The sequence below is a fragment of the Phascolarctos cinereus genome, unplaced genomic scaffold, assembly GCF_003287225.1.
Source record: "Phascolarctos cinereus isolate Bilbo 61053 unplaced genomic scaffold, phaCin_HiC Scaffold_726;HRSCAF=1367, whole genome shotgun sequence".
Classification (NCBI taxonomy): domain Eukaryota; kingdom Metazoa; phylum Chordata; class Mammalia; order Diprotodontia; family Phascolarctidae; genus Phascolarctos; species Phascolarctos cinereus.
Window position 1 is genome coordinate 172,173,523 of NW_027556098.1, and position 13,923 is coordinate 172,187,445.

General features: G+C 39.2%; 1 protein-coding gene across 1 annotated transcript in view; it reads left to right on the plus strand.

Annotated features, from left to right (window-relative positions):
* KIF5C (kinesin family member 5C) overlaps window positions 1–13,923 on the plus strand; it is a 215,883-nt gene that overhangs the window by 120,469 nt on the left and 81,491 nt on the right. The gene's annotated exons all lie outside the window — the stretch shown is intronic.

A 13,923-nucleotide genomic window follows, 5' to 3' on the forward strand; every position in this document is an offset into this window, starting at 1 on the left:
AAGTGGTAGACTGGATTTGGTCCATTCAGGCCATAGTTTGTCAGCCCCTAATCTAGATTGTTCAGTGTACTTTCCTTTTCCCTTTATATCAGCCATAGTAGCCTTGGGTGCCAAAATTCTTGGGGTGCTACCAGTTTAAATATAAGTTGAATGTAATCAATGTCTAATGTGAAAAGAACTGAGCTGAGAGTCAGGAGAACTCTATCATTTCTACCTGTACTCACAACACTAAATAATAATGACAACTAGCATTTGTATAGCACTTTAAGGTTTGCAAAGCTCTTTACGTATATTTCATCTGATCCTCAAAACAACCCTGGGAGGTAAGTGCTATCATCATCCCATTTTACAGATGAGGAAACTGAAGTAGACAGAGATTAAGTGAGTTGCCCAGGCTTACACAGCTTCTAAGTGTCTGAGGCTGGATTTGAACTCTGGTCTTCCTGACTCACTGTGCCATCTAGATTCCTGGATGATCTTAGGCAAGTGCTAATTCCCTCCATGGCTCATCTATAAAATGGCGACACAACTTTTCCCCTCTGTTTTCCTCTCAGTAATATTTTGTAGGTTCAGTGATGTTCAGTGTCTGTGAAATGGCAGAGATTGTTGAAGAAAGGAAAAATGGGGAGGTTTGGATGGAGAGAGCAGAAAGAAGCCAAGGAACAGAGTAGGGAACATGTTACCATAATCTATTATATTATAATATGTGAGATTATTATAATCCATTTATTATAATCCATAGTCATGGTTAGTATAATCTATTATGATCTATATATAATGTGAGGTCATTATAATCTATTTAAACTGCATTATAATCTATAGGTTATATATAATGTGAGGTTGTTATCATCTTATTTAAATTGCATTAAGCCTCAGCCATTTCCTGAGCCCTTAACAGAACATAAAATTACCCAGTTCCTGCCTTTATAGACCGGTGAAATAAAATTACATCAAAGCATCATGCATCTAATGTACCCTCTTAACCTGATTTTCATCCTGTACTTTCTCCTGAATCACTTTGGTGATTAGCCAAATGCTTGTTTGTGGCATGACAGCGCCTAGTGTTCCCAGTACAGAACCTTAGAGGGTTAAAGGACTCTTGTAAGATTGCATCTGCCCTGGGGAAAGATGCTGTGTTATAGGCACCATCTTGTACCTCTTTTCTTTGCCTAGCATTGGGAGGCTCTTGAAAACTTTAATGATACTCTCTAATGGCACCCTGAATGGAACCAGCACAGAATATATTTGCATTTGAAACACACTTTTCTTTTTAAAGGGCTGATTGCAAAAGCAAAAACATACTGTGCTTACTGCAATCCAGTGTGGCCCTGGGGAATTTGTGTCTATCTTGGTGGTGGTATAAATACATAATTGTAACTGCCTGGGTTCTGTACTATAAGATTTAGGTGCAAAGTCAAGTAAGTGTTTTCTGCCATGCCCAGTCCATATTTTTTCTTTTTAAACAACATAGAGGAGTGACCAAGTGTGCCAAGTTTTCCTTTACCCTGAACTCTATGACAAGAGTGGCTTTGGAAAAGTCATATTAATTGATAGTATTTCAGGTGTTTTAGCTGAGGGATTAAAGTCAAGAAAGCATTATGCTCTTTGTCCCTCTGAAGAAGTAATGTTGATGTAATTTGAAGTCCTGGGAAATGAAAATAAAACCAATAATTTATTTCGTCATCATATGAAAGTCAATCAGTATACAAATTCATGTCATCTTGGACATAAAACTGACTCCTTGGAAAATTAGGTTAACTGCTGAACATCAGTGTAGTTAATTTTGTGTGGAAGCATTGTTAGATTTTTGCCTGGCTTATTTTTTATCTTTTGATTATGGAGAATCTAGGCCTTTTATGCTAGCCTTGCCCTTAATTAGCTAATTACTTCTTCAGTTGATCAAATAACCAAACACATATCTGTTTAGTGCCTATTATGGGTCAAACCAAAATGAAACAGTCCCTTATCTAAAGAAACTTATTTTACATTGAGGGAGACAACATAATTACATGAAAATATATTCAAAATATAGGAATAGAGACTTGGACCTGTGCTTTCTCTGATAATAGAAAACTCCTGAGTATGGAAACGTCCTCTAACAATGTAGGTAATGGTCAGCATTTTCTCTGCAGTTTATCCTCTTACTAGAACAGTGGTATCAAATTCAAATAGAAATAAAGGGCCACAAAAACAGGCACATGGATCCTTGTGGGCTGCTTATTGACTTAGAAACCCACATATTAATACTGTCTGTGTTTTATTGTATTTTTATTTATTTTGTGAAGTATTTTATTAAATATTTCCCAGTTGCATTTTCATCTGGTTCAGGCTGCACTGGGGAACATCATGGGCCATCAAGCAGCCTGTGGGCCATGTGTCTGATGCCTCGGAGCACTTAGAAATAAAGTGACCCAATGTCACCTAGCCAGTATGTCAGAAGCAGGGCTTTACTCCAAGTCTTCCTAGCTTTGAGGCCGGCTTGCTATCCATTAGGCCAGACAGAATCTTTCTGTGAAGTAAATATAGTGTGGTAGAGTGGATAGAGAGAGCTGGCTTTGGAATCAGGAAGATTTGGGTTCAAGTCCTGACTGTGTGACCCCGAGTCACAGGGGTTGTCTTTAGCGCTCTAGACAGCTCTCTCAAATTATTTACTGGCAGAGAAGGACCTGACCTGCATGAGTAGAAGGGATTTCATCATGTGGGAGTTCCAAATGCCAGTGAAATCACAAGTCTGCTCCCTAACCTATGTGCAAAATTAATGCAAGATATTTTTAATTGGGGAGGTTTAGGAAAGCCTTAAGGTAGCGACTGAACTGAGCTTTGAAAGAAGCAAGGGAGGAGATGAATTCTAGTCATGAGGATAGCCTGAGCTAAGGCACTGAGACTAGAGATTGAATGATGTAGATAAGGAACAACAGTAAGAAACCCCTTTGTCAGCATATGTGAAAGGATGTACTAAGTCTGGAAAGGTAGACTGGAGTGAGTTTGTAAAAGATTTTAAATGCCAAATAGAGTATTTTGTATTAAAGGCAATAGGGAGCCTGGGGAATTTTTTTTTAATATAAATTTATTTATTTTTAGTTTTCAACATTTACTTCCACAGGATTTTGAGTTCCAAATTTTCACCCCATCTTGCCCCTCCCCCTACCCCAAGATGGCATGCATTCTGAATACCCTTTCCCATAGTGTGCCCTCTCTTCCATCTCTCATCCCTTTCTCTTATCCTCTTCCCCTTCTATTTTCCTGTAGGGCAGGATAGACTTCTGTACCCAATTTCCTGTATTTCTTATTTCCCAGTTGCATGTGAAAACATTTTTTTTAACATGTGTTTTTAAAACTTTGAGCTCCAATTTTTCTCCCTTCCTCCCTCCCCACCCACCCTCTCATTGAAAAGGCAAGCAACTCAATATAGGTTATACATGTGTGGTTATGTAACACTTCCATAGTAGACATGTTGTGAAAAACTAACTCTATTTCCTTTAATCCTATCCTACCCTCCCATTTATTCTATTCTTTCTTTTGACCCTGTCCCTCCTCAGAAGTATTTGCTTCTGATTACTCCCTTTCCCAATCTGCCCTCCTCTCTATCATCCCCCTGCTCTCTTGTCCCCTTCTCCCCTATTTTCCTGTAGGGTAAGACAGATTTCCATACCAATTGAATGTGTATGTTATTCCCTCCTTAAGCCAAATCCTATGAGAATAAGATTCACTCATTCCTCTCACCTTCCCCTTTCCCCTCCACTGTAAGACTTTTTTTTCTTTTTTTTGTGAGATAATTTACCCCATTCTACCTCTCCCTTTCTTCTTCTCATCCCTTAATTATTCTCCAGATGTGACCCCTTAATCTTCAACTCACCCTGTGCTTTCTATCTATCTATCTTTCTATCTATCTATCTATCTATCTATCTATCTATCTATCTATCTATCTATCTGTCTATATGCATACATATAATTTTTTTCCCTCCAACTACCCTAATACTGACAAAGGTCTCATGAGTTATAAATATCATCTTTCCATGCAGGAATGTAAACAGTTCAACTTAATAAGTCTCTATGATTTCTCTTTCCTGTTTACCTCTTCATGTTCCACTTGAGTCTTGTATTTGAAAGTCAAATTTTCTATTCAGCTCTGGTCTTTTCATCAAGAATGCTTGAAAGTCCTCTATTTCACTGAATGACCATTTTTTCCCCTGAAGGATTATACTCAGTTTTGCTGGTCAGGTGATTCTTGGTTGTAATCCTATCTCCTTTGCCCTCTGGAATATTATATTCCATGCCCTGAGGTCCTTTAATGTAGAAGCTGCTAAATCTTGTGTTATCCTGATTGTGTTTCCACAGTACTTGAATTGTTTCTTTCTGGCAGCTTGTAATATTTTCTCCTTGACCTGGGAACTCTGGAATTTGGCTACAATATTCCTAGGAGTTTTCCTTTGGGGATCTCTTTCAGGAGATCGTGGATTCTTTCATTTCTATTTTGCCCTCTGGTTCTAAAATATCAGGGCAGTTTTCCTTGATAATTTCTTGAAAGATGATGTCTAGGCTCTTTTTTTGATCATGGCTTTCAGATAGTCCAATAATTTTTAAATTCTCTCTCCTGGATCTATTTTCCAGGTCAGTTGTTTTTCCAATGAGATATTTCACATTGTTTTCTAATTTTTCATTCTTTTGGATTTGTTTTATGTCTTGATTTCTCATAAAGTCACTAGCTTCCAATTGCTCTATTCTAATTTTTAAGGAAGTATTTTCTTCAGTAATCTTTTGGACTTCCTTTTCCATTTGGCCAATTTTTCTTTTTAGGGCATTCTTCTCCTCATTGGCTTTTTGGACCTCTTTTGCCATTTGGGTTAGGCTATTTTTTAAGGTGTTATTTTCTTCAGTATTTTTTTGGGTCTCCTTTAGCAAGCTGTTGACTTGTTTTTCATGATTTTCTTGCTCACTTTCATTTCTTTTCCCAGTTTTTCCTCTACTTCTCTTACTTGCTTCTCAAAATCCTTTTGAGCTTTCCAAGGCCTGGGACATATTTTTTTTGAGGCTTTGGATGTAGGAGCTTTGACTTTGTTGTCTTCTTCTGGTTGTATGTTTTGATCTTCTTTGTTACCAAAGAAAGATTCTATGGTCTGACTCTTTTTTGTGCTACTTGCTAATGATCCCAGCCAATTACTTGAGTTCTAATCTTTTTGTTAAGGTAAGAGTCTGCTTCCAGTGTGGAGAATGTACTGTTCCAAGCTTTGGGGGTTTGTACAGCTGTTTTTAGAGATACTTGTAGGGCCCTGTAAATTTTCAGTTCTTCCAAGATGGTATGATAAGGGTCGAGGTGTTTACTCCTTTCCTGGACTGTGCTCTGGTCTGTTAGTGACCACAACCACTCCTTTCTGTCCTGGAACTGTGAGGAGGGTTTTCTTTACACAGCCACTACAAGGTTCACCATGCCAGCTCTCCTCCTTGCCCCAGGACTGCCACCCAGAACTGTGACCCAGATCCAAACACTGGTAAAGCAAGAGATTCCTGCCTCAGTGTTGGCAAAGAGATCCCTGCAATCCCCCTCTGATCAGCCACCTGATTCCCCCTCAGTCTGTGGGCTGGAAGCTCAGGAGGCAGTGCCCAGGGAATGGAGCTGCGACCACTTCGCTTCTCTCTCAGCATCACAGAAACAGACTTTTCCCACTGACCTTCTAAGTTGTCTTTGGCATTCGTGGGTTGAGAGGTCTGGATACTGCCACAGCTGACTGTGATTCAGTCCTCTGAGACCTGTTCCAGGTTCGCTGTGGGCTGCTTGCCCATGCTGAAGTGCACTCTTCTCTCACCCTGGCACAATATACCTTTCTGATCAATCATTCAAGTTGTCTTAGGCTGGAAATTTGCTTCACTCTGTCTTTTTGTGGGTTCTGCTGCTTTAGAATTTGTTTAGAGCCATTTTTTATAGGTATTTGGAGGGGTTTCGGGGAGAGCTCAAGCAAGTCACAGCTTTCACTTTGCCATATTAGCTCTGCCCCCCTCCTGGGGAATTTTTTTTAGCAAAGAACTGACATGGTCAGAATTTTGTTTTAGGAATATTACTTTGGTAACCATGTTGAGGATGGGTTGGAAAAGGACAAGGCTTGAGGTAGGGCTATCAATTAGGAGACTTGTACTAGTCCCAGCGAGAGATGATAGGGGCTTGAATTAGGGTGGTGGCTGTGTGACTGAAGGTAGGGAGTTGGATGTGAGAAGATTGTGGAGGGAGAATCAAAAAACTTGGCAGCTTCTTGGATATGTGGAGTAAGGGAGTCAAGGATCACTCCAAGGTTGATAACCTGGGTACTTGGAAAGAGGAAAGAAGGTACCTTGGAAAGAGGGAAATTAGAAAGATTAGATTGGTGGAGAAAAGGTTATGAGTTCTGTTTTGGACATGTTGAATTTGAAATACCTATGGAATATCAAGTCCAAAAAATCTAGCAGATGGTGATGTGAGGACTAGGATTTAGGAGAGACTAAGGCTAGCTAAATAGATCTGGGAATCATCTAAATAGGGATGATCTTTGAAACCATGGGAGCTAGTGAGGAGAGAGAGAGAGAAGAGAAGAGAGCAGAGGAGAAGAGGAAAGGGGAGTTGGGAGGGGAAAGGACAGAAGTGGGACCAAAACAGAACCCACAGTTAAAAAATAAGAAGTGAGTGGTGTTCAATAAAGGAAACTGAAGAACAATTAGAGAGGAGGAGATCCAGGATAGAGCAGTGTTGCAAAAGCCTAGAGAGAAGAGAGTACTTAGGAGAAGGGTGGGCAACAATGTCACATGCTTTAGAGAAACCAAGAAGCATAAAGAGTAAAAGAAATACCCAAAGGATTTGGAAATTCAGAAATCACTTGTAGCTAATGATTTCTTCAAGGTTATTTAACCTCTATGGGAAGTGTAGCTAATAGCTGCTGTGATAAGTAACTTCACAGTATCTGCAATCAGCCACTAAATCAGCAGGTATTGGTTAAGCATGTACCAGGCACTGTTAAGAATAGATTTAGTGCTTGGCAATTAAGAAAATTAATTGCTCTTATTTTGGAGGAAAGATACCAGGAAGATTTCAAATTTGGTTTAACAAAAGCTGCATATGAAGTTGTCTGCAGGGAGGGCCTATACAAGGGTCTACCTTTGAAGCCCTTGAAGCAATTGTGAAGAAAAAAGGGGACATTACAAATTCTACAGTTGTTTAATTAAAAGTGATATGATATTTATTTAAAGAAAGGTTCTTAAACCTATTTTGTGTTGGGCACCCCTTTGTCAGTCTGGTGAAACTATGGATTCCTTTTGGTAATAACGTTTTTAAATGTGTAAAATAATATAGAATTACAAAGGAAATCAAAAGTTAGTGAAAATAAAAAAGGTTTTTCTTATGCAAGTTCATGAATTCCCTGAAATAGATCCATTGACTCCTTGGAGTTCTTTAGACAGAAGGTTAAGAAACCCTGTTTAACGAGACAATGAAGGTTAGTTAGTTTTGTTCAGTATAACACACAATTTTACTTTGAAATTATGATGCCCCCTTTTTATTACACTACTGAATTTTATCTCCTATTTTTTCAATCCTGTTGGCCACCTGTGTCCTACTGTGTGTTGTTAGGAATGCATCATCACCATCATCATCATTCTCATCATCATTGTCATCATAGCTGGCATTTACATAGTGCTTTAGGGTTTGCACATGCTTTACCAATAACCTCTCATTTTGTGCTTTGGGAAGTAGGTACTATTACTACCCCCATTTACAGATGAGGAAACTGAGGCAGATGGAGATTAAGTGACTTGCCTATGGTCACACAGCTGGGAAGTATCTTAGGTAGGATTTGAACTCAAATCCCTCTGACTCCGTGTCTAGCACTCTGACCACTAAGCCACCTAACTGCCTTTAAGAGGTAAATGACATGGTTCCTGCCACCACCAGTACTACCACTACCACTACTGCTACTACGAAAAGATGATGATGATGACTATTGCTGCTACTATCACTACCACCTCTATCGCTACTGTCACCACCATTACTACTTCTGCTACCACCACTTCCACTACCATTACCGCCAATACTACTACTTCCACCATCACCTTCACCACCACCACTACCACTATTACTTCTACCACCACCTCCACCACCACCACCACTACTACTATTACTATTACTACTACTACTACTACTACTCCTACTCCTACTCCTACTCCTACTCCTACTATTGTTATTACTACTATTGCTTCATTTCCCAATGATAATATATGGTTGTAAACCTTGGAACACCACTGTCTCAAAAGAATCAAAATTTCTGTTTGCGTAAAAGACCCCTGAAAAAATACACATGGTGAAGATGCATGGCAGATATAAAAATAGGCTACATTATAGATATCAAGAATGTATATAACTGGAAAATGAAATTATCTTATCATATAGTAAGACCAGGAAAACGGGGAGACAGACCAATGCTGTACTGTAACCCATTAAATATTATCTAGTTGCTGGCAACCAATTACTTTCAACAGCATCTGGGAAGGGCTTGAATGTTGGGTTTAGAGTCAGAGCATCTAGGTTCAAATGATGCCTCTGGTGTTTACCATCTGTAAGACCTGTGGCAAGTGATTTAATCTCTCTGGTCTTCAATTTCTTTATCTTAAAATGAGGAAGTTAGACTAGATGACTTCTGAGATTACTTTGAACTTGAAACATGTGGTCGTATGCCCCAAGAAAGGTCCCTACCAAACTGAGTAGATCTTCTGTGGAGGATTTACAAAAACATATGGAAAGGCTTACATGTGATTTACTGTGAAAAGATGTGAAGGAGTTGTGATATGGCTCTGGATTTGGATTCAGATGACCTGAGTTCAAATTGCAACTCTACCACTTACTTGGGCATGTCAAGATACCTTTCTCTGCCTCAATTTTCTCATCAGCAGAATGAGAGAGTTGGAATAGATGACATGTGAGGTTCCTTCTAGCTCTCAACCTGTGTTTCTTTGAAATAGCACACTGGCGAGACCACTTGGGGCATTTGTATTCCTGTCTGTACCATGTGGTTGTCTTTAAAATAGTTGCCTTGTATAGGTGTATAAAACAGAGGACAATTGCTGAGAAGACAATCTCTAATGAAGTTTATGGTTCATGCTACATCTGTCTCTTCACAAACATACAAAAATATACACACATTTACACATATACACACATACCATTGTAAAAGTCTGAGGGCAGCTTAGTACTTACTGATATAATTTCCATTTAAGTGGTTTTTACTCTGTCAGCTTTTTACTTCCTAATCTTAATTTAGTCTTTAAAAATATTTCTTAGAACTACTCTAAAAAGATATTCATGAGTAAAAAAAAAATAAGCCCAAGTTGACTGATTGTATTAGAAGCTTTTTAAAGGTTCTTTTATTTTTTGGGTGGTAATTTATGAAGGAAAAGGGAACCCTGGGTTGACAGATGAATCAATTTAGGAAATGTATGACACAGCAGATCTCTGGAAACAAAAGAGCTTGATTGATCCAGTATGAATAAGATGCACACATCATTTGCATTTTAGCTGTGAAATGAGAAATAGGAAAAGATTTATAGCTTAGAGAAAGTCATTTCTTTTCTCCTCCTCCTATGCATTTTTAAAAAGCTGTGTTGAAGAAAACTTAGGCTAATGAAAGCTGGCCAATAGCTAACTCACCTCCCAATGGATATGTAATTATCATTAAAGAAGATGAATATGAAACCTCAACACATGTAAGTGAAATAAAAGCCTTTGGTACCCATTTGACATAAAACAAGGACAAATACCAACCCGGCTTTGAAGAGCTTGCAAATGGATCACAAGTCGATCAAACTCCCACATGGAGGATGGTTAAACGTGGTGATTTAAGCTCCTAAAACCCTGAATCTTCATTCAAAGCAGTTTTTTTTTTAAGTATCTTCTCCAGAATATTAGAGCTGCTTAAAATACTGCCCTACACCCTGTATCTTCTGTGGTTAATTTCATCTCCACACCTATGGTTAATGTTCATTAGTTTCAAGGCTTTGTTTAACTTGGGAATAGCTTGCTCACCTTTGGGCAAATAAGATTTCTAGTTGGGGCAAGACAGAATTTATTAATTAAATATTCCCTTATCTGACTTCCCTAGTTCATCCCCTGACATACTACTGACAACAGATAAGTCTGGCCTTATAAATGTGTGGTTGTGGTGTGGCCTTCATTCTCTACGAAAATCATGATGTAAGATAGACAATGACATGACTTGCAATTGATTTGATTTGAGTGAGGGAGGACTGTGCAAAGTCACCAGCCTCATTCTCTTCTCTGGAGCCCTGGGTCCAGTGGCCAGATATAAATCAGGATGACTGGAGATGGCCCAGGATGCAGTGGGAGACCCTGCTCTTTTTAGGTCTTTCCAGCATTCTCACTTTGAGTGAGGCAACGCCCATTGAGTAAATAGGCTTGTTTAAGAAGTGAGTCAAGGGATGGCCCATTTAATAATAGTAATTTTAAAAAATCAAACTGGGAGCTGAAGACCCTCAGGGTTGCTGGCCAAAAGAGAAACAATTACTATTTACGTTCGTTCTGAGCCTCCTAGCTCAAAAAATGACCATTAAGTAGTACCGGGACAGGGACCTATTGTCCAATCAGTGAAAGCCATAGTGAACTGGGTTAAGGCATTGTTTTTAAGAAAGAAATCTAGCCTTTAAACCCCAAGATAACTAGATAGGTTTCAGCCATCAAAATTTATCTTTGGGCAGAACACTGTCAGGTAAGGGTATGATATCCCACATAGGTGGAGGGGAAGAGAGGAGAGGATGTATGGAGTGGAGTCATGTCATGGAAGATGTCATCCTTGGAGGGGACCTCAGTGGCATCTTGTTCAATACATGATGCACAAGAATCCCTTTCTATGGTATCCTGCCTATGTTTGAAGACCTTTACTGAGGGGGGGAGGGAAAGGATAGCTAGGTAGTGTAGGAGTCAAGTTTAAATCTGGCCTTAGACACTTATTTGCTGTATAACCCTGGGCAAATCACTTAATACTGTTTGCCTCTGTTTCCTCATCTGTAAAATGAGGTGGAGAAGGAAATGGCAAACTACTGCAGTATGTTTGCCAAGAAAACCCCAAATGGGGTCATGAAAGTCAGATGTGACTGAGACAATTAGACAACAACAATTGAGAGGGAAACTACTACCTCTTAGGGGGGCAATCCATTCCACATTTGGTTAACTCTAATTGTTAGAGAGTGTTTCCTTATGTCAAACCTAAATTTATCACTTTGCAACTCATCTATTAATGGCTCTTAATTCTGCTCTCTGAAGCTGAGAACAAGTATAATATACATTTAGATCAGTACCTGGCACATAGCAGGTGTTTGATAAATTCTTGCTGACCGTATAGCAGCACTTTGAACACTTGAAGACAACTATCCTATTCCCCCTAAGCTTTCTCTTTTCCTTCCCAATATCTCTAGTCTCTTCATCTGATCCCCTTATGGCACAAATTCAAGGCCCTTCAACTGTCCTGGTTGCCCTTCTTTGATAACTTGTCAATTTGTACAACCTCCTAAAATGTGGTGAATAGACATTCTTAGGGTCCATGGTTTTCTTTATATGTTAAGGGCAGGCCAATCCCTGGCCTGGTCCAAGCACAGACTAGATGTTATGGAAGAGATTCAGGTGTTAGGTCAGCTGGGAACTAGATGTCCCTTCCAATGCCAAGCTTCAGTGATTTCTGTGGTTACAACGTGGATTAGGATATCTTATACCGGATTGTGCATTCTCTTGGACATTTGATGAACTGTAATGAAAATGATGCTTAATTCTTAAAGCTTTGGAATGGAAGTGCTTCGGAAAGGAACGTAATGCTATTGATACAGTCAAAGGAAAGGCCATAACTTTGCCAGAAAGGGAAAGCAGTGGTTGTAGTTTTAACTGTAGACTTGTGGGCATTGGGTGTCTTCTTTATTAAATTTTCATCCTATCTTTCAGAACCACACAGGAAGTCTTGTCCAATACACCCCGTGCCAGGAATCTGTCTTTCTAGCTAATGTAATTACCCTCTTGTCAGTTCATCTGTTTGCATCATCATAAACTTCTGCTTGGAAAATGCACTGCCGTTATCTGTTCCTTTTTATGTATGCCCTACAGTCTGTATCTTCTGTGGTTAATTTCATCTCCCCAATTGTGGTTAATGTTCATTAGTTTTGAGGTTTTGTTTAACTTGAGAATAGCTTGCTCCCCTTTGGGCAAATAAGATTTATAGTTGGGGCAAGGCAAGAATATATTTGATTTAAGCTGTAGTTAACTCCTTTGAACATAGCACAAACAAAGGAAAGATGCAAAAAAACAGATGCCCCACTAATTGCACTTGCATGTTTTGGCTCATTTGTGTTAAGAGGATCCTGCTGCTAGGGTCCATAAACTTAAGAACTAATTATACTTCTTTCCCTAAGTAGTTCATCTCAAGGATTTTGTTCATTGCTTGCCATGGCTGTGTAGCTTGGAATGGGACCTTATTGGATAAATTTTGGTGGCCACCAATTTTGAGTTGAGAGACTGGATGGATTTTTAAAGTGCTGCCCTGACATCATAAATGTCTCCAATTGACAGTCACCTCATATTAAATTATTCATTCCAAGGATTTATGATTCCAATGGTTGTGGATATTCCTTCTGGCAAACTTATTGTTGCCTGAGTGGATAAATAGTCTCTGTGAATTATGGTGGATGAAAAAAATCACCACCATCTTATGTCACCAACATAAGAACCCAGGATAATCTCCATGCCACAGTGAGATATTATATAGTAGGCCTCTGGGGTGGAGGGTTTAATTATCATTACAGTTGCTATTCATAGGATCATAGATTTGAGCTGAAAGGGACCTTGGAGGTCATTAATTCCACTCCCTTCCTTTTGCACATTAAGGAGCTGAGACTCAGAGAGGTTAAATGTCTTGTTCAATGTCAAAGAAGTAGTGAAGTAGAAGAGCTGGTATTGGAATCCAGGTCCTCTGATTTCACCACCAAAATTCTTCTCTGGTGGGATTGAACTGAGGAGAGAAGTATCGTTATTCCTGTTTTATAGATTAAGAAACTAACATTCAGGGGCAGCTAGGTGGTGCAGTGGATAGAGCACCAGCCCTGAAGTCAGGAGGACCTGAGTTCAAATCTAGCCTCAGACCAAACACTTAATACAAGCTGTGTGACCCTGGGCAAGTCACTTAACCCCAATTGCCTTAAAAAAACTAACATTCAGAATAGGCATATTCTGGGAAAGATAAGAAATTTTTAAAAAGTGGTATCTCCTTTTAATTGCACCAGGGAGCTCTTCACTTAAAGGCACTTTGTGGAGAAAACTTTTTGTTAAGTGAATAATTACTGTTTTGTAAATGCTAGGTATTTTTCTTTTTGCCTTGTTATGATAAGTTTTCTTATCTTGGGGCCACCTATAATTGTCACTTCCACAAGAACAAACAGGCATTTTGGCACAATGAAAAGAGTGTTATTCTAGGAGGCAGAAGAATTGGTAATGGTCCTGGCCCTGTGGATGACATTGGGACAGATCCTTTTCCCCTTCTTGGCCTCATTTTCCTCATCTATAAAATAAGAGGCTTAGACTAGATGACCACTGGGGTTCCTTCTAACTTTGATATTACAAGATGATTTCTAAAGTCCCTTTCAGTTCTTGACTGTCTATGATTCACTCTGAGTGAGTAAGAAAGAGTACAATGGGTCCTGGGTTCCATTACTATTTATCTTCCAAGCAAAAGTCGGTTGATAAAACTTTTCTTTCTTATTTTAAAGCCTCTCTTAAGCCATTAAATTTTTTTTTCTAGTTGCAAATTCTCTCCCTCCCTCCACCCCTCTACCCACCAATTAAGAAGGCATGAAATATGATACCCATTATACACCTGAAGTCATGCAAAAACATTTCCATATTTGCCATCATGGGGT